Source organism: Prionailurus viverrinus, chromosome B3 (assembly GCF_022837055.1).
Source record: "Prionailurus viverrinus isolate Anna chromosome B3, UM_Priviv_1.0, whole genome shotgun sequence".
In the NCBI taxonomy this organism is placed as follows: Eukaryota; Metazoa; Chordata; class Mammalia; order Carnivora; family Felidae; genus Prionailurus; species Prionailurus viverrinus.
Genome location: NC_062566.1, coordinates 44,571,981 through 44,593,891, shown reverse-complemented (window position 1 = coordinate 44,593,891; position 21,911 = coordinate 44,571,981). Strand labels below are relative to the sequence as shown.

Genomic DNA, 21,911 nt, shown 5'->3' with positions numbered 1-21,911 from the left:
GACAAATGTGAACGACAAATATTACAAAGCACAGGAGGATATGGGGAAGGGTAGTACTACTTGGGTCAGGTATGGAAGTACTTCCCAAGAAACTCCACAAAATGTCCCTTACATATAACTGAAATTAAATGAAAAATGACATACATACCAACCCAAAAGGTGTTAATAATCTCAAAATTTGGTAAGTAGAGTGGCCTATGGCAACAATCAAAAGGTATACCAGAAAAGCTTGAAGTCACTGAGGAGGGAGAGCCTGGTTCTGATGATTAAATTCAGGCAGCAGCCTATAAGCACATCAGTTTAAACATCATGCATTTAATAAGCAAGCACTGAGAACATGCCATGTGCTCACCACTATGTGAAGGACTGAAAACATTGCTCTGGAAGAATAATCGTCTAAAAGAAGCACTCTGTGGAAATGAACAGAAAACATTCAGTGAACAAGATGCAATGTTTCAGTGAAACAAGAACTGTAATAGAAATATGCACAGTATGCTGGGTAGGTGGGAGGCTGGGGCAGAAAGGGCTAGAAGGAGAGCCCAGAATGCCTCGTGGGGCAATCGGGAAAACTTCGCAGAGCAGCATCCAAGCCAAGAACTAAAATTGGTACACAAAGGGACAAGTGACACAAGTGAAGGGACAAAAATCACACAGTTCACAGAAGGATGTGGTCAAGGACTTCACATGGCAAATAAGCATCACCCTTTAAAGATATCAGAGACTATCAACAAAATGATCATTGATGCCGATCTGAAAGGTGCAAATCACTGTTGATGGAATTAGCTAAGGGCTGTCTGGCATTCAAAGTACAAAACCAGACAAGGCCTACAGCCATGAGACGGGAACAAGTCCTAGGTGACAGACAGTCTGAGAGGATGGGAGTGGAGTGAAGGCATTTGTACTTGCAAAAGTATAAGGAGAAGGGTATAGTGCACTTAGGGGACCTAAGTAAATGGATGGCTAGACCAGTGCATGGGGACTGGAGGAGGTGCCCAGACAGAGGTTACAAAGGTGGGACAGACTCTGCAACCCCCTAGGCCTGAAAGGAGTCTTCCATAACATAAAGAGTCTGTGTTATCATCTGGGCAACGGAAAGCCACTGCAGACTTTTGTGAAGGGGAGGAGCATGAGGTGCGTGCCTTAGAGAGATCTTTCGGACAGCCACACGGAGACTGGGAATATACAACATAGGGTCAGGAGGGGATGGGAGAGGTAGGGATTTGACTTCTGTCAGTGACAGTGGGAATGAAGAGGCAAGGATTAATTCAAGATATATTTATGAAGTAGAAAAATCAGTTTCACTTCTCAATTGACTGGTATAGGAGTTAAAGAACCCAAACTTTTCCTCTGGTAACAGAATGAATGCTATAATCATTAACGAAAACAGGCAAAAACATTTGAAATGATCATTATAACTAACGCTGACCACTTTTCTAAGCCCTTTAAAATCCCGACTCATTTAATCCTCACAACAACCTTATGAGGGCTCTAATTTTCAGATGAGAAGACTGATACACAGAAAGGTTAAATAACTTCTCCAAGGTCACTCAACCAGTAAGCGGTGGAGCCAAGATTTGAACCCAAACACACTCTACTACATTGCAGAGGACCAATTAAATGTCCCTTAGACATGATGGACTTCCCTTAGACAAATGTTTAATTGGCATTTGGAAAACAGAGTAAGGTTCCAAAGAAAAATCAGTGTTAACAATATGGATTTTAGAGTGATCAACAGAATTGATTTCCTAAGGCCATAAGAGAGAGAAGACGATTCCTGAGCATCAAGAGAGACCAAGAAGGACACTAGGAAGGAGATTTTTTCAACAACAGTCCATAGTCACCAAAGCACAGAGGTGCCAGCTTATAGAAATCTGGACTTCCTCCTTCTTGTGAAAGCAGGGATCCATCCAATCTAGCATTCAAAGCTAAATGTTCCCTGCTCAGATTACATCAGAGAGAAAAGATGCCTAATAGCGTATGAAATGGGGAAAACAAAACAAACAAACAAACAAAAATTGATGCACTCAGCTCTTGGAAGGATAAGCTTTATCTGTATTTCAGCAAAGTGACTCCTGCCTCCAGAGAACCAGCAGTTATGCAAACTCATCTCATGAGCAGCACCCTGATCTCACTCACGTTCTCCCAACCCTCCAACCCTCAAGGAACCCACCACTGCTGAGAGGACAGGGCCCCAGCCATACCGCAGCAACACCAGGAGCACAGAAGCAAGCAGGAAGACGTCCTCTTGCAAAGACAGAACAAATGAATTAGGGCTTCTGTGAAAATCAGCTTTTGTTTTTAATGGGCTTTACATGACTCATCAGCTATCAGGTATGCTATGCCTGGAGCTCTATCTATAAATCAACCCAGTTCAGAGGGAAGAGGAAAGGAATGAAAGCAAAAGTGAACGGATATCTCAGGAAGCTTTAATCCTAAACAGAGAAAACAGAAACAGAGGGAAGTGGCAAGCATCTCCTCTTTGAGCTCGCAGGGACTGAGGGTCGGGAGAGGGCAGAAGCTGGAACATCAGCAGAGTCAGCCCTGGGTTCTGGGACCTGCTAACACATGCACAGATCTTGGTTGCTATGGTGCCATCCTGCAGGCCGCAAGGTTTCATCAGCATTTTCTGCCACAGTTCCTGTCTTGTGGGCGCGGCAAGTGAAAAGAAAAAAAACTGTTGTTTGTATTCTAATGGCTTCTGGGTCACTCAACACTGGAAAGGACAAGGAGAAAGCGGTAAGAGACAGAAAGCAACCAAGATGGGGATAAACTCCTTTGGAATGTACTAAATCCAACCTGGATGTTCTATGGATAAGACGCCTCATGAGTAAACTCTCCTCCCCAAAGTATTTTTTTATTTTTTTGTATTTATAATTCAAGAATCTAGACAGAGAAAGTCAACTTTTAATCAAGGTTCTTTCCCATGGTGATATGTGATCATAGGAGCTCTGGATTCACTGCTAGGAGAAAAGCTTGAACTTGCAGCAAAGAAAACAAAAGGAGGTGATGGTCAGCACCCTGGAACGGAGGTGAGGAGACTGCCTTGATACCAATCAGCTGCATGACCTGCATGTCTGTATCCAGGTTCCTTCTTCACAGAAGGACACACAGAGCGAAGGCTACAAGATGAGACACAGGGAGACTTGGCCTTCAATAAGCCAAGGAGGGGCTTGGAACAGATTCTTCCTCACAGCCCTCAGAAGGAACGAACCCTGCTGACACCTGGACCTGATAGAATAAGAGTCTGCTGTTGGAGCCACCCAGTTTGCAGTGCTTTGTGACAGCAGTCCTTGCAAACTAGTACATATCCAGAAGTAGAGAGAACTGTGTAAGCAACTTCCCAGCAGACCCGTCCCCAGATCTTTCACTCCTGTATACTATCACTAAGCATCTCTAAAATATATGGACCTTTCCTTACATAACCACAATGCCACTGCCAAATCAAACAAAATTAACATTCGGGGGCAAATTTAATTTACAGAAGAAATATACCTTATACAAAAACACGTCCTTACATAAAGCTTTCCTCCATTAAAGCTATTAACAATATTAACAACAAAATCCCAATAAGCATGAATGTTTGTGAATAAAATCCTCAGAGGATGAGCAAGACTCTGGAAGCAAATTCAAGTCCTTAATCAGCTCCCTTATTCAATATATTAACTGAGAAAAAAACCTTTGTTACTTTATTGACGCACAGAAAAGGAAAAATGCAGTCAGTATTCATACCCATTCTCTGGTAATGGAAAATGCAACTTTCAAACCACACCCCCAAAATTTAGCAGGTGTCTTGAAGTCTTCGGTTTAAAAAAAAAGTTAATATGTGCAATGGTATTCTATGTCAAATTGTATATACTCTAAGTACAGGAAAATTGGCCTGGCAATTTTCAAAACCTCTCCAAAAAGAAAAAAACAAAAAACAAAGATAAACACAAAACTATACCTGATGGAGTATAAATCGTTGGGTGTTCTTCTAAAACTTTAGAAATGCTGTTCCCAAACTTCAACAATTAGACAACTTCCAATTACATGTCCTCTTCAAAAAGATTACTTTTTGTCTATGTGATGTAAAAAGAAATATTAAAGTCAGAATCGTCTACTTATAAAAGTTTTTCAAAAGAATCTTTTGAAAAGCAGTCTGCTCCATCAACTTTCAAAATCAGGCATCTCTGTAAAAACCCACAATCCAGCTAATTAGTCTCAGCTGTTTGTCATATGGCCTGCAGACCAGTCAAGTGATTTTGCTCCTTTCAAGCTTACTAAAACCCAATTCCACTGGCCTTTCAGCAGAAGGCAGCTGTATTAACCTCTTCTAATGTAAGAAGACTAGTACAAACTCTGTTTTCTTCCAGTCAAAAGACTAGAACATTTGTTTTCTTGAGAAAGAATCTTTCAAAGTATTGCATTCTCCAGGCCCTTAAAAATTATACTAACACTGTTTCTTCACAAATTCAGTGCCTGATCTAAACAAGCAACACAGGAGATCAAATCAAAGTGGCAGAAAGTATGGGACTGGATGATTTACCAGCCTCCCGCTCTTGGCCTCCAAACTCATAAATAAAACTGTCTACTGAAGGGTCCACCCAGATTTCTTCTAGCATTTCAAATTCAACATGTCCTTCCTTCAACTTACCTCCTTTGCTCTTCTTTCACAGACTCTGCTTCAGGCCGCCTTCTCTGACTGTGTCTTGAGTAACCAATCCCAACACCTACCCAGCCAGAAATCTGATGGTCCGAATAGACTCCTCCCCTCACTTCCCCTCCCACTTCCATCTGGCCACCAAGTCCCAGGGATCTTTCTTCATCCCACCTTTATTCCAAGTTTTTATTTTTTCTCATCTGGATGGCTATGATCAACCACTTACTTGGTTTTCTGGCCCCATTGATCCATCCTCCACACCACACCAAAATGATCTTTCCAAACTGCAAATGGGTAACCATCACTCTCCTCTATAAAACCTGTCAATGACTCCCCACAACCTCCACAATGAAATCCCTACTTCTTAGACTTCTGCTTTCAGTATCACCTACAATTCCTGGCCCCCTGACTCCAGCCACAAGAACTATTTATAATTCTCTAAAACCTGTGGTTTTCAAAATGTGAAATCAGTATCATCAGCATCACCTGGGACATGGTTAGAAATGCACATCCTTAGGCCCACCCCAGGCCTACTGAATCATAAATTGTCAGGATGGCCAGAGGGTCTGTGTTTTAACAAGCCCACCAAGTGATTCTAATACACATTAAACTGGGAGCCACTGCTCTAAACCATCCAAGCTTGGTTCATCAAAACATATAGCCCTTTGCCTCTTTGTGCCAGCAATGCTAAGTTAGATGCCTCTTCTCTGTGCTTATGCTTTCCTAGAGCTGGTCAACCCTGTGTGGTGACATCCAATTTATTTTGTGTTGGTTGGTGAATATCTTGAAGACAAGAATTGTATCTTCTTTAGTTCACTCATCCCACAGTCACTTGCTGAGCATATACTTTCACTGGGTCAGATGTTGGGCATAAACTAATTAATCTATCCTTTGCCTCTAGGGGAAGCCACCCTCTCACTTTGGCAGCTTGATGTGTGACTGAAAACTCAACCTAGCCAATCTATAAAATCTTATCACCAACCTCAAGAACTGTGGGCAACTAAAAAAGCCTGAACATAACCAGTCTGACATCTCTCGTGGCAAATGGCATGGAATTTTTGGTTCACATCTGATATTGACTCAGATTTACAGACATGGTTTATTAAGGGAGAAAAGGTATATTTTCATGAAAACTTACTCCTCTATATTATCTCACAGCAACCTCTAGAATTCAGAGAATAATTTATTAAGGTAATGTAACAAGACTTTTAAATCCCAGATTAAAACTCATTAGAATTAACTTATCCTAATTACAGTAGGAGTTGAGTAAAGTTTCATATTAGCACTTCTCAACCTTCAGAATGCATAGGACTCTCCCAGAGATTTTGTGAAAATGCTAATTTTGATTCAGTAAGTTTGAGTAGGGCCCATGACTCTCCCTAACAAGCACGCAGGTGATGCCCAGGTAATACTGATGGTTCTAGTCCTAGAAATACACTTTGAGTATCAAGTAAAGCTTCCATTTTTTATAGAACTATTGGTCTTCCCATTAGAGCAACACAAACTTTTTTTTTACCTCCTCTACATTGAAAGCTTTCTGAAATGACTTTCTGACATCAGGATAAAGTAGCACACTAAACACACACCTTAGTTCTGCTACCTCCCCAAATCTCATTAACATAACGATAAAAAGCTGGGTTTTATTCTTTTAGACACAAAGACAAAGTGAGTGGAAAGAACAGTTACAAAATGTGGAAGCTAGAAAGTAAATGGATAAGAGGTAACTGAACAGCAGACCTGGGAAAGGTGGCCCCTTATCTGCCACTAGGGAAAGCCAAAAAGGAACTCATTACAGATTCTGTAGAAACACTGCCGGTGGTAAAGGGAGGGTAAAGTTAAGGCTAAAAACAGTGGGAGTCTACTTAAGTCCTAATCCTCTAAATACTGATATACCTCCACCCCTACCTACATGCTGGAACTTCCAGAATGCAGGCATCTTCCACAGGCAGGTGGTTCAAATGTTCTTCTCTGGAGAATCTGCCCAGCCCCGGAGGGAAGGCCTAAAGATAAAGACAACAAGCCCAGGACATACTGATCTGACTAAAACTATTTCGTAACTGTTGAGAGGAGGGACGGAAATGGCATACGTGTGTGGTAGAGGCAGGCGTGTGTGGTAGAGGGAGGTGGGGAAATGAGTTAACATTCTCTTCTTCCATGGTAAAGTGTCTAGGCATAGGCATTTAAATAATGCCTAAAACTGAAAACTGACCACAGAAATATCAGTATGTCATTTAGAGACAAGGGATGTAACTACCAGTAAGAGTCATCTTACTAACAAGAATTGAAAGCAGTCATCTCTGGGGAGCAGGAAATGAGCTGGCGGGGGTGGGGAGGAACTGATGTTTTTTTTTGTAACAGGCCCATAGCACTATGTCTATGTATAACCTTGATAAAATTTAAAAAAATTAATTAATACAAAATACAGTAGTACACCGACCCCATCCATGGTTTTGTTTTCCAGGGCTTCAGGAATGTGGGGTCCGTAATGGCCCAGAAGCAGATGATCCCTAATGATTCGTCAGTAGGCCAATAGTTGCCAAATGCTATATCACAAAGCCTATGTCATTCACTTCACTGCATCTCATTGTATAGGCATTTTATCATCTCAAATCATCACAAGAAGGATGAGTGCAGCACAATAAGATATCTTGAGAGAGAGACACCATGTTCACATAACTTCTATTCAGTATATTGTTATAATTGTTCTATTTTATTATTACTTATTGTTGTTAATCTCTTACTGTACCTAATTTATAAATTAAACTTTATCACAGGTATATATGTATAGGAAAAAACATAGTATATATAGGGCTTAGTACTATCCATGGTTTCAGGCATCCATGGGGGGGTCTTAGAACATATTCCCCACAGATAAGGGGGGGGAACTACTATAAAATGTAATGTCCATGCTTTAATTTTTTTCTTAGATAATTCAGGACATCACAATAAACACCACCGACTTGTGCTATCTCCTCAGCATCTAGGACCTACAATGAAGCAGGATGTTGAAGATCTGGGCTCTGGAGACTTTGAATCTCAGCTTTACCACTCACTGGCTGTGTGACCTCTCTGTGCCCCAGTTTCCTCATCTGTGGAACAGATAATAATGGGATTATTTTGCAAAAACTGAATTATGTGATACCTATAAGTGCTTAAACTAGTGTTCAGCACATAGTGCTCAATAATAGCTATTTTTAAGGTATGTTTGCCCCTGTAATAAATGCCTCCTGACCACTGCATTGATTTCATCTTTTACTCATTTATACTTCATTCTCCTTGCTCCCACCTTCAGCCAGATGTCCCTCACCATAGTAATCCCTATGCCTTTCTAGAATAACCCCTTCCCCTTCCAGTGTTCAGTTTCTAATTGACAAGGCACCTGGAAACCAACTAATCAATCTTATTAAAACTGCATGTAAAATGGAGGAAACTGGGCACCCAGAAATGTCCTGAAAACCTCTCTGTGAGGCAGATCGGCAAGTTTCAATATGAGCCATCTGTCTGACCCCTCAGAACCCTATGGGCTTACTTCCTAACTATCAACTGTGGGTCAGCGCGCTGGGTGACACTCAGGGTAACCAACCACCTCAGTTTCCCCAGGATTATCTTAGTTTTAGCACTGACAGTCTTGTACCCCTGCACACCTCAGTCCCAGCCCTGAGAAGATTACCTAATCCTTCTGAGCTTTCTTCATCATCTGTAAAATAAAGGATAATATCTACTTTAAAAGTCTGGTGAGAATTAAATTAGAGAATGTTTGTATACTTCCTGACACATAACAAGCTCTCAATAAGTGGTAGCTCGAGCTACTGTACTAGTTACATATTATTATCCACTCTAATATCAGTGGCAAATCATTCTTAGATACCTACCCTGTAACTTGGTTATTTTCTTACTGGCAAAAATAACTTGCCTTATATACAGTAGATCTCAGGAGACTGAAATGTGTGCTTTTGTGAATTTCCTTCTGCCCTTGCCCTACACAATTTTATTTTAGGAACTAAGACATATTAGAGAAATTCAGTATTTCAATATTGCTAATTTCTCCACTGGGCAAAGTCCTAGGAGGTTCTTGCCATCTTTTGACACATGCATCTTTTTTATACTATGGGAGACCTGGGGTATTTATGTCAGTAGCTGCTTCCAAACCTATGGACCAATCAGCAAGCCACCCCACCAAGACAGCCATCAGGCATCACACCTGACATTCTTTTTAATTTGCATCTTACTTTTTTCCTTCATAATGGAACCAAATCACTCAGTGTCCTAATGGATTGACAACTCATTCATTAAATATGCCAACTCCATCCCTGAAAAATAAGGGATCTATGTTATCATCAAACAGATGAAACACCATTTCTGACCTCAAAAGCTGAAGCAACTCATTATTCGATAGATATTAATTACAGCCTGGAGGAAATTGCTCACAACTGTGCACCCCATCAACACAAGGGTGAAGTTGCTATGAGAAAAGTTGCACAGTTTGGGTAGATAACAGCAAGGATCAAGTTACACAAAACCAAAACATGGGCTGGGAACCCTGTGAGAGGTAGAGCAGAAATGTAAGACACTACTTTATACTGGCTCCCAAACTCCCTCCTCCCATGCTCATATTCTGCCAACATCCCTAACAAGGTGCCCAAGGCCTGTGAGTGCATGAAACACTGGAGACCCACACAATCTCATCAAAACCTTGAGGAGCACCCAGTTCCAACCACTGGGGTTGGAGCCAGGACAGGATTTCACCAAGCATGGTCTGCAGCCCACTGATAGCAGAATCACCTAGAGTACTTCATGCAAATCCAAAGTCCTGGCTTCCATCCAGGCCTCTAAATTAGGATCTGAGAAAGAGACTAGGGAATTTACATTTATAAATGCAAGCTTCCCAGGGGATTCCCAGTTATCTATAATAAAGTTTGAGAGCAGCTGTTCTAGGGAGACAACAGATAGCAAAATGCACAATTATAACTATAATTGTGTCAACCTGTAGGGAAGATCTTGTTTAACCTCTACCAGCCTCAAATTCCAAATCTGTAAAATAAGGATAATACCGACCTAGCAGAATGGTAGTGGGAATTAAATGAGATAAGTAATCGTCTCAAACATGGTTCCTCACACACAGCAGGTGCTCAATAATTAATCGCTCCCCCTCCTTTCTTGTGTATGTCATTCTGATGAAGATTTATAACACTAGGCCCTGTTTTGAATAAATGTCACCAAAGAAAGCAGATGACTAGTTTTAGTTGAGCCCTTGATGTTAAAGAGTCACCAACTAAAAGGCTGAGGCCAGCTGCTTTAACTAGAGGTTGGACCACAAAATGTACCTATGGACAGTGGTTCTCAAACTTGAGTGTGTGTCAGAATCTTCTGGATGGCTTTAAAATAACAGACTGTGGGCCCTGCCTCCAGAGTTTCAGATCCAGTAGGTCTGGACTGAGAATCTGCATTTCTAATACGTTCCAGGTCATGCTGACGGTGTTGGTCCCAGAACCACACTCTGATGGTCATTCTGAAGCCCCAGAGTCTAAAATCAAATTGATCTGACACTTGGTGGTAAAAAAGGAAAACTATGCTGTATGCATTTCCTGTGTGACACCAGACTGCTTAGTTACAAGTAAATAAAGAAAAAAGTAATAAACCAGCAATTTCTGAAGTGATATTGCCTCTGAACCTGAGAATCTTTGCTGCAATATTTTGTGAACAGCAAGGAGAGAAGCCTGGGAGATTTGAGTGCCATCTCCCTGCTCACCCGATGTGTGACCCTGAGTAAAGCACTTGATCTCTCTGAGCCTCAGTTTACTTATCTGGAAACAGGGGTGGGCTCAGTCACTAGCTCCCAAACCTGGTCATATACCATCCATCATTTTGGCAGCATTTAACATATGTTTCATGTTTATTTATTTTTGAGACAAACAGACAGAGTGTGAGCAGGAGGGGGACAGAGAGAAAGGGAGACACAGAATCCAAAGCAGGTCCCAGGCTCTGAGCTGTCAGCACAGAGCCCAATGCAGGGCTTGAACCCATGAACCAGGAGATCATGACCTGAGCGAAAGTCAGATGCTTAACTGACTTAGCCACCCAAGAACCCCAATTTTGGCAGCATTTTAAAGGACACATGGATTCCTCAGCCCTGACTGCAAACTAACGAATCAGTATTTCCAAAGGAGAGAGTGAAAAATGTGTGGCTTTGTGTGAGTATGTTTTAATAAATCCCCCTGTGTGATCTTCACAGGCAGCCAGTTGTGAGGAACCATTACCACGGTGATCTTTCAGGCCTCTTCCAGCAAGATATTTTTGATTTCTAAGTCCCTGTGCCCTGAGTCTGTGCTTACCAAGTAGCTTTCTTCTATTATATTTGCTCCGCATGGAGTTTTACTACAGGAAGCAAGTACATTAGTTCTCAAAGAATCCAGTCTGCTTAACAATTCCAATTCTCATGTATTAATAAACTAGTGTTCTAGTTTTAGTTTAAAAAATAAAATAAAGGCCAACATGTAAGAAATACAGGAATTTCATAGGACTGAATCTGTAAAGCAATCTTCTCTAACACCAACTGCTTACTTTCTGTCATTCATTCATTAACTTAGCATCTGTCATGTACCAGGTATGATTCTAGGTGTTAAACACATAGTAGTTAACAAAACAAAGTTCCTGTCCTCATTGAGAGAACATTTTAGCATGCAAAGAGACACAATAAATAAGTGAACATAAGGATAAAATAATTTCAAACAGTAATAAATACCATGAAGACAATAACACAATCATAGGATAGTGAGTGACCAGAGGCTACTTTTAATAGTCATCAGGGTGAAAGTCATCACCCACCTCTTTTTTTTTTTTCAGTTTATTTATTTTGAGACAAAGAGAGAGAATGTGTGTACACACGAGCCAGTGAGGGGCAGACAAAGAGGGAGAGAGAGAATCCCAAGCAGGCTCCACGCCGTCAGCCTGCAGCCTAATGCAGGGCTCAATCTCACTAACCGTGATATCATGACCTGAGCCGAAACCAAGAGTCGGACACTTAACTGACTGAGCCACCCATCCACCCCCATCACCCACCTCTTTGAGGGGGTAATATTTGAAATTAAGTCTGAATGGTGCCAAGGAAACAGTCACATGAAGATCTGGAGAAAAACACATTGAGGGCAAGACGTTCTGAAGAAGGAATGTGCTTGGCATTTCCAAGGAACAGAAAGGAAGATGAGGCTGAAAGATGAAGGCATAGGGATGAGCTGAGGTCATGGAGTCCAGCAGGGCCCAGATCATGGAGACCTCTACAGACCATGGTCAGAACGTTTGAACCTTATACCAACCGTAGTAGCAAATAGCGGGGAAATTTAAAAGAGAAGGAAGATATGATCTGATTTAGATTTTTAAAGATCACCAGCTTTTTGCAAGGAATGGGCTGTGGCAGGAGCAGGGAGTGGGGGGCAAGAATGGGACCAGAAAAGAAGCCATATACAGAAGAAATGATGGTGGCCTTTAACTGAAAGCTGGCACATACCCATAGCAGGCACTCATATGTTTCTGGACGGCTTTAACTTAAGTTAAAATCATAATTTACCTGGGTGGCTCACTCAGTTAAACGTCCAACTCTTGGTTTCAGCTCAGGTCATGATCTTACATTCGTGGGTTCAAGCCCTGCATTGGGCTCCATGCTGAAAGTGCAGAGCCTGCTTAGGATTCTCTCTCTCTCCCTCTCTCTCTGCCCCACCCATGCTCGTGCTCTCTCTTGCTCTCTCAAAATAAAAAAATAAACTTAAAAAAATCATAATATACTTGTTTCACTTCCGGTGATATTTCAGAACAGTCAAGGAAAAGACACTGGTTGTTAAAATTCCATCTGAAAGTCATTTCGTTTAAACAACAAAACAACACAATTTTGTCTTGCCCATCTTACACCTGGTTACAATCAAGAATGATTAGCATAGGGACATGGAAAGAACACAGTGGAGAAACGGCTGACAGGCCTGTCTTCTAGAACCTTCTCTGTTATCAATCTGAACCTCTTCTGAATCTCTGAGGTTACCTGGTTTCTAGAGTGCTTACTAGCCCTTGAATTACGTGATGCTGTAAGTTTAATAAATGTGGTGTCCTTACCTGGGTGGCAAAATGGGCTGATGACTTAGGGTAGGGAGTTTCTGTTGTTGACTTTTAACCTTTCAGAGAAGCTACAGTTAATGAAGGTGTTAATGAAGACACTGTCCACTCTTATACTTTCCTTAGAAAACCCTAATGTCCAAGGCAAATCTGAAACAAGGGTATGGTTACCGGCTGGAAATTTGGGGAGCAGACACTCTCAGTCAGCTGAGAGCTCATCATGCATAGGTGCTGAGAGCACAGGTCTCTGAGGAATTTAGAGGCCAAGTCTTCAGTCACAATGCTCTCTGTGGGTTTCTAGCAGGCTTCCACCTATGCTGAGTCATGTGGCAGACTTGCTACTGACAGCTGTCCCCACAGGGTCCATTCCTCTCAAACGGTCCACCTGGTACCTCTACAAGGATCTCCTCCCATGTGATCCCTGAGGGCAGTGGTTTCTCAGTCCAATTGCACATCAGAATCCTTTGTGGGGACTTTAAAAACAGTATCAATACCTGGGCCCTATTCCACATTTAATGACTTAGAATCAGGGTAAGGGAGAGGTGACAAACACAACAATGGTGGAGTCATGCTTAGTTAACTTTACATGATGGAGAGAACATGTCAGTCATGAAACTGCAGGCCAGGGAGATTCAATGATTTGTCTAAGGCAGGGCTTCTCAGCCTTGGCACCATGAACATTTTGGGCAGGACAATCCTTTGTCCTGAGGGGCTGTCCTGTGCCTCTATCCATTAAATGCCAGTAGTAACTCCCTAGCTCTGACAACCAAAACTATCTCTAGACACTGTCAAGAGTCCTCAGGGGAGGAGGGGGTCAAATCAGCCCTGAGAACCCCTGGTGCAGTATCACATAGTAAATTGTCAGCCATATTAGAGACTAAAACCCAGCCTATTAGTTCCCAGCTATGTTGGCTCCTCCACATTCACACAGGAGTTCCAGAACACAGGTATGAGTCACTCCCTGAAGAAGCACCAAAACCCACTTCATGGCTTTCTGTGCCTAAGCAGAGCAGGGCGATGGAGACTTGGCCTTGCTCCTGACAATGGAAGCCTAGTCAGGAACAGTCAGTAGCTTGTTGGGCCACATTTGGTCTCTAGTAACTGACTGGAACAATGCCTTATCTTTTCAAGGGCTGCTAGACCTTTTTACTCACTCTTGAAGTCATTCCCTTGTAGTAGTGAGATTCATTATGAAAATTAATCACATTTTAAGAAACAAAGAAATCCTGACCACCACCATAGATTAAATTTTAAAATTCTTGGATATCTAAGGGGCGCTTGGGTGGCTCAGTCGACTAAGCATTCAACTTCTGCTCAGGTCATGATCTCACAGCTTGTGAGTTTGAGCCCCACATCAGGCTCTGTACTGACAGCTCAGAGCCTGAAGCCTGCTTTGGATTCTGTCTCCCTCTCTCTCTCTACCCCTCTCCCGCTCTCACTCTGTCTCTCTGTCTCTGTCTCTCTCTCAAAAATAAATAATAAAACATTCAAAAAAGTTTTTAAAAAAATAAAAAAAATTAAATTCTTGGGTATCTCAAAAGAACATTTAAGTCATGATCTATTTCTATGTGTCTTATTCCTCCCCATATTAGGGCTAGTATAACAAGAATAAAAATGCCTTATCATAAAGTTTAGTTAGCTGAGACCCTGTCTTTGTTCTTAATGATACAAATACACAGGAGATAAGTAACCAGTCATACCCAGATAAGATTTGACCAGCCAACCATGTGGTGGGATCAGGGTAGGATGGATAAACTACAGTTAATAAAAATGAACAGATTTTTCAGTCTCTTGGCAACCAATTTTATTATTATGCTTTGACCTGGCAGCTGGTAAGGCTTTAGATGAATTAATCAATTAACCCATGAAAAAACAAGATTAGTGGCTCTGAAATATGGCACTCCAGTGGCAGAGGAAGCATGTTCATTTTCAAAGCTGCTTTCTTAAATAGGTACACATAAGTTTTAAATAATAAAAAAATAACCCAGTGTTTTATAACAACACATCTCTAAAGGGTAAGTCACCTCTATCTATCTAATACATTTGTCCTTACCATATATCTTCCATATTTGTTCTGCCACAAGGCCAGGGGGTGAGAGGTTTCATAGGAGTAGGCTACAAAGCAAGCAGGTTGTCAGTAAGACAACACTTGGTTGTTGTGGACTTAAAAAAGCATCAAAATATCTTATAATAAAAATTTTTAAGTGACAAAAATATTAACAAGACCTCAAAAGGAATAAAAATACATTGAATGACAAGCTTTCTGGCATTGTCACAGGGAATACAACCAAATGGTGGCTTTCAACAGTCATATGGATCTCAGAGAAAAGACAAGGGTGTCTCATGTGCCTGCCACATTTGGATCTGGAGACTGGAAGGGACAGCATGATAAGGGAGTGATCATGGGAGAGTGACAACAGAAGTGATTAAGGGTGGGAATTGTTGAATCACTAAATCGTGCACCTGAAACTAATATAACACTGTATGTTAACTATACTGGAATTAAAAAAAAAAAAAGTGATTAAGGGTCAACATGAAAACCTAGAAGAAAGAAAGAAAGAAAGAAAGAAAGAAAGAAAGAAAGAAAAGAAAAGGAAAGAAAGAAACTTACAAAGTAACATATCTTATGGGAGACATTATGCAGTAGACCAACCACTGTGCCTGGAATTTCAGTCCTGACTCTGCCAGTAACTCTGTGATCTTACAAAGTCACTTAATGTCTGCGGATATGAATTTCCTTATTACAAAAGACTAAAGTAAAACTCAATCTTCTTCAACTTCCTTCCATTTCTTATACTCCTTGAGTTTATGAGTCCTCTCTGTCCTTAAAGATTTTATTTTTTTAAGTAATCTACCCCCAACTTGGGGCTCAAACCCACAACCCTGAGATCAATAGTCGCACACTCCACCGACTGAGCCAGCCAGGCACCCCCTCTCTGTCTTTAAGATAAACACATGTATGGTCACCAGAACGAGCCATAGCTCAGTCATTCTTTGGACATTATCATGATCAATGCATTTCCTACACATAAACATGGGTTTACCAGACTAGAATTGCCAGATTAAATACAAGATACCCAGTTAAATTTGCATTTCATAAAAACAAGTTTTTGGGGGGCACCTGGGTGGCTCACTCAGTTGAGCGTCTGACTTCAGCTCAGGTCATGATCTCACAGTCTGGGAGTTCAAGCCCGGCATCAGGCTCTGTGCTGACAGCTCAGAGCCTGCAGCCTGCTTCGGATTTTGTGTTTCCCTCTCTCTCTGCCCCTCCCCTACTCATGCTCTGTCTCTGTCTGTCTCAAAAATAAATGAAAACATTAAAAAAAAAAACAAGTTTTTTAGTATAAGTATTTATGGAACATACTTATAGTAAGAAACTATTCGTTGTTTATTCAAGATGCAAATTTCTTTTTTTTTTACTTGCTAAACCTAGCACCCTACCTCCAACCCCACATCAAAAGTTCAATTTTAAGAAACAAAAGTCTGATTCCATACATGTGAGTACTTATGAGGTGTCTGAGGCACTAAATGGGAGGCCTTCTCAAGAATAACACATAAGGAGGGGTGCCTGGGTAGCTCATTTGGTTAAACAGCTGATTCTTGATCTTAGCTCAGGCCTTGATCTCAGGGTCAGGGGCTCAAGCCCCATGTATGGCTCCATGCCAAACACTTTTTTATTTAAAAAATTTTTTTTAAAGAGTAACACACAGAGACAAAAATAAATAAAAGGAGAAATAGCTTTCAACTTTCTTTTTGAGTAAGCAAGGCATCAAATTTTAGTTAACAGTAAATAAAATATGAGTGTTAGTAGACCTCAATAATACAAGAAGAGAATGTGGTGTGCCTTCTGTGCTGCATGACAAGACAGGAGGCCAAACAAGCTGGATGCTCACTGGTCCACATATCTCCCTCTCTGGACATAAAGTTAATTACAAAGCCTTTATCTCTTCCTCCAATTCAGTGCTCAGGTCTGCTCCCAAGGTAATCAGCTCAAGGGAAACCAGATCATAAACTTAAACTTCCTCATCAAGAGGCAGAAGAATAAATGTGATCCAAGCAAAAACTGCACAAGGCATAAAAAGCGAAATCAGTGAAAGGGAAAAATTACTCTCTTCAGAAGGCAATCTTGTTTTAATAATGGCAACACAATCTTGCTTCCAAGGAGTTCACATTTGTTTTTAATTTAGCTTTATTGAGGTATAATTGACATATAAAATTCCAAGACATTTAAAGTGTACTTCATGCTAATTTGATGTATGTTTACATTTTGAGAGGATTTCCCCCCCATCTAGTTAGGGGCTCAGACTTGAAATATGCAACCTCTGTCTTATTTTGGGGGGAGGTTTTAAACACAATTTATTAGGGAAAATATATTTATATATATCCCATGTATATGTAAAAATAATCCTTTTCCATATTTTGCAAATATAGATATAGTTTAAATAATTGAAGGTTGATTCAATTTTTAAATAACTCATAAGATTAATTACCATACTCTCTAGGCGAAGTAATTTAATTCTCACTGAGAAATGGCAGTAGGAAACCCTGTTCAACTGCAGCCAATATTGCTCTATCAGAAGCAGCAGGATAAGATGAACTAAAACAAGATATTTATAGCTATTGGCTAAAAAAATTAAATGTAAGGACTAGAAGTTTCCAATGATAAAAATAAATCCAGGTTTATTCATTAACTTACTGGTACATTCAGCAAGAGTTTATTATTGAACATTTCTTTTATCTAAGATACCCTGCAGCATAAGACTCAAAAAGTAAGCCGAAGTCATCATGCTCTGCCTCCAGGATATTACAATCTAGCCATAAGACGTGTATGACAACATATACATAAACAGTTTCCAGTCTAAAGTAGCTAGGTAATTAAATGCCAAAATGTGTCTCAGAATTGCAATTTCAGTTAGAAGCCAGAGAAGGATTAATTCACTATAGTGCAAAATATTCATCAAGAAATGAATTCCATTTTCTTGAATTTGAATTCAGCACAAGAAGCGGTATCCCTGGAGACAGGTACTGAATGCCTCCACACAGTCTGCCCAGCTACAGAGAAGAGGGCTCCCCACTGCCACTGTGATAAGAATCCAAAGCTATTCTCTTGGGGGAATAGGAGGATAGAATAGGGGAGTCATAGGAGATGTTCAAGTAACTACAGACATTGCTTCTCTTAGGTGAAGTGTGAAGGAACAGAGAGGAAGCAACAGTAGAATGATCTCCATTTCTCAGTCTCTCATTCCCTTTTCATTCTTTCAACACATATTTTTTCAGAGCTTAATATGTGCCAAAAAACCATTCTAGGTGCGGGGCGCCTGGGTGGCGCAGTTGGTTAAGCATCCGACTTCAGCCAGGTCAGCCAGGTCACCATCTCACAGTCTGGGAGTTTGAGCCCCGCGTCAGGCTCTGGGCTGATAGCTCGGAGCCTGGAGCCTGTTTCCGATTCTGTGTCTCCCTCTCTCTCTGCCCCTCCTCCGTTCATGCTCTGTCTCTCTCTGTCCCAAAAATAAATAAATGTTGAAAAAAAAAATTTTTTTTAATTAAAAAAAAAAAACCATTCTAGGTGCTATGCACACCATAGAACAAGACAAATTCATAATCTTCATGAAGCTATTCTAACAGTGGGAAACAACAGGTGTGTGTGTGTGTGTGTGTGTGTGTGTGTGTGTGTGTGTAATGACAGTGCTATAGATACTCTAAAGAAAAGAAAACTAAGGTAAGGTAAGGGGGCAAAAAATGATAGGTGGGGTGAAGGATGCTATTTTAGATGGGATGGTTCAAGAAAGCCTTTCTAAAGAAATGATCTTTGACTTGGATTAAATGAGTGAGAAAGCCATGCAGACATCTGAAGGAAGAACATTCCAGGCAGAGGAAAGAGCAAATGCAAAGGTCTTAAGGTGTGGGTGAAGCAGAACAAGCAAAGAGGAGGATAATGGAAGATGAAGCCACACACCACATCAGACCCTTGCAGACCATGATGAGGATTTTTTTTCTTCTGAGATAAAAAAAAAAAAAAAAAGGCCACTGCACAGTTGTGAACAGAGGAGTGAGTGGCATAATGAACTCTGGCTGCTATGTTGACTGTAGAGTGGTGACGGTGAAAGCAGGGTGGCCCTGCAGGAGGCTTTTGCAGTAATCCAGGTGACAGAAATGATAGGATCTTGGTAGAAGCAGTGGAAATGGTGAGAAATGGTTTTTATCCCATATATATTATATTTTCTCAAAGTAGAACCAGTGAGATTTACTGAAGGATTAGAGGTGGGAATGAGAAAAAGAAAGGAATCAGGTGACTCCAGAATATTTAGTGTGAGAATCTAGAAGAGTAAAGTTGTCATTGACTTAGATGGGAAAGACCAAGTGGAAGCAGATTTGGGAGGGGGAAATCAAGAGTCTGGTTCCTAGAGATTGTGGCACACTTCAAAACCCTTAAAATCTGTTCTAAAACCAAAGATACCGATATTGAGAAGCTGATCTTACAATTCATATGACAATTCAAGAGACCCAGGACAGACAGAACAATTTCAAAAAAAGAAGAACAAAATGGGAGGACCTCACACTTCCCAACCTCAAAACCTACTACATAACTACAATAATAAAGATAGTATGATACTAGCATAAGGATAGACAAATAGATCAATGGAATAGAATTAAGACTCTAGAAATAAACCCCCACATGAACAGCCAACTGATTGTCAATAGAAGGGCCAAGACCATGCAAAGGGGAAAAAAATAATATTTTCAACAAATTGTGATGGGAGAATTGGATATCCACATGCAAAAGGATTAAATTAGACCCCCTGCCTCACACCATACACAAAAATAAACTTAAAATGAATCAAAGATTGACATGTAAGAGCTAAAGATATAAAACTCTTAGGAAAAAAAACACAGGCATAAATCTTCATGACCTTAGATTCGGAAGTTCTTTCTTATGTTTGACACTAAAAGCACAAACGACAAAAGAGAAAATTAATTATACTTCATCAAAATTAAAAATCAAGGCAAGCCATGTAATTTAAGAAAGAAAGGGAAGAAGAAAGAAAGAGAGAGAGAAAGAGGAAGAAAGGAAGGAAGGAAAGTTAGAAAGTAGGTGAAAACTAACATAAAGAATGATCTTCAGTCCAGTTCTTTCAGCATTTTATTAACCTTTCTTAATTTCTAATCATCTGCAGAACAGTTTTCCAGACTGTTTTCCCTCTAAAGAAGTTTTTAAGAAGGCAGAAAACAGGGAAGGGGATAGTAACAATGGACTACCAACAAATTAAATCAGCAATAATTACAGAAATCATATAGCATAACACTACTCCCCCTTCCCCAACTCTGAGCGATGAGCCAAAGATAAAGTGAAAATCCATGGAGTCATAAAAAACAGCTGTTAGCCCAAAGAGATAAGGAAGAAAACCAGAGGCAGAACATTCTGAGGCCATGTGGCCAGCAGGAGCTAAAAGTCCGGGAAGATGAAGTTAAGGGCTCACAAGGTTTCCTTCATTTCAGGCCTGACTTTGCTTAATTGGTGATCTCCTGGAAGAGAGATAAGGATTTGGCAATAGTTACCAAAACCTGTCCTTCAGTCCTACCACCAGTCAAGACCCAAGGGCCTGTCACCAGGTAGGGCTTTTGGTCTGACTGACAGGAGAACCTTCTCGCACCCAGCCAGTTTGCTGCCCAGACCCTCACCAACAAGGGTGTAAAGACGTTGAGTAATCAAACTGAAAACAACAGGAGGGAGGAAGAACTATGGGCAGCGCAGGAGGTCTCGGACTTTACTCCTCTCCTGCCAGCGCGCCGGGTGCCACCCGGAGGTGACTTCAGCCCCGTGCCAACCTGGAACTGCACCTAGGCAGCACGTCGCCCAAGCTGTCCCCCACCCCCGGCGGCTGTCAACGTAGGGTCTGTGCCGCGCGCCTGCGAGAAGCAAAGCAGCTTTTCCGGCAGGCTCAGACCCCCCGAAGGGGGACGAGGAATCGCAGCCTTCAATGCCAGCCCCAGGGCCAACCCAGCCACTCGCCGGCTACCACGCTCTGCCCTCCGGGTTGAATCGGAACCCCTCGGACGCCGGGGACCGAGCAGCGCCTCCCAGACCACCCGCAGCCGCCCGGCTCACCTGGCTCCACCTCGCTGTCCCCACGCAGCTCCTCTTACGCGCGCTCCGCGTCCACCCGTTGCCGGCCCTTTTTGGGTTCTCGGCGGGTATTTTCCGTCTGGCCCCACATCACTTCCCGTAGAGGAGAGCGAGGTGGGGGCGGGACCTCCTCTCCACCCTCCACCTCCCGCTTCCTCTTGTCACCTCAGGGAGCACTCCCGCCCGACCCCGCGAGGGCGCTTTGCGGGCTCCTCCTCGCACGCCGCTCCCAGGCCCGCAGCACCTGCCGCACCTACGCCTGACTCCTCTTGTGAGCCACGAAAAGGCCCCCGCACGCTTCCTTTGGCCCATATCAGGTCTCCACCGCCCTTTCCTGGAAAGTGTGAAACCTTAGAAAGTTGTTTTCGTGTTGAGACACAGGGGTCACATTTACAAACTTCTCTGGGGCCCGCGAGCTGCGAGGTGTGCTTTGGTGACTCTCGCCAAATCTCCTCCCCCACCAAAGCCATGTTCTTAAAGGTGTTTTCCAGGGCATCACATCAGTGTCTCCACCGTAGTAGCCAGGGGGGTGCGGAGCAGCTGCAAAATCGGCCCGAGGCGGGGTTCCCGAGGCCCGGTATGCTCCTGCTCCAGATGCTCCCGGGTCCGGCTCCCCGGGGCGGGATCTGCGCCGAACGTCCGGCTCTGCCACTGTCCATCCCACCTCGCCAGCTCCTCCCTCGGATCGGCCTGGACCTGGCCTTCCTGGGGCAAGGGAAGGCTCTGGGATTCTTGGAAATGACGCGATAGAGAAAAAGTAAACTCTGGCAGGAAAAAATATATTTCTGAGAGGAAATGACAAACGAGGTCTCTGTTCATACAGTCTCGTTCGGATTATAAAATCACTCTAAATTTTAAGAGAGAGCAATTCGTTAAAAAAAAAAAAAAAAGGCAAACTACAGCAAAATAAAGAATAGCGCGTGAGGAGAAATCTGCGAGCCTTTGCTGCCCCCCAGCGGCTTCCTTATTTCAGCGCGGACGGGTTTATGTGCCCCTGCTTGGAACCTGCAGCTGTGAAGCCGGTTCCCCCCCAGACTACCACTCAGA

At 42.1% G+C, this 21,911-nt stretch overlaps 1 protein-coding gene across 5 annotated transcripts in view; it reads right to left on the bottom strand.

Annotated features, from left to right (window-relative positions):
• Positions 1-21,229, bottom strand: part of RAB27A (RAB27A, member RAS oncogene family) — a 77,112-nt gene extending 55,883 nt beyond the window's left edge. The window contains exons 1-2 of one of the 5 annotated variants that reach the window (XM_047863821.1): positions 20,847-21,227; positions 3,944-4,058 (exon numbers count right to left, since the gene is read on the bottom strand). The gene's annotated coding sequence lies outside the window, so the exon portion shown is untranslated. Of the gene's footprint in view, positions 1-3,943; positions 4,059-4,633; positions 4,744-6,548; positions 6,678-14,792; positions 14,812-20,846 lie in introns of those variants that run through there. The other 4 variants (XM_047863824.1, XM_047863822.1, XM_047863823.1 and 1 more) reach the window with 4 other exon arrangements.
• Between the last annotated feature and the right edge of the window lie 682 nt (positions 21,230-21,911).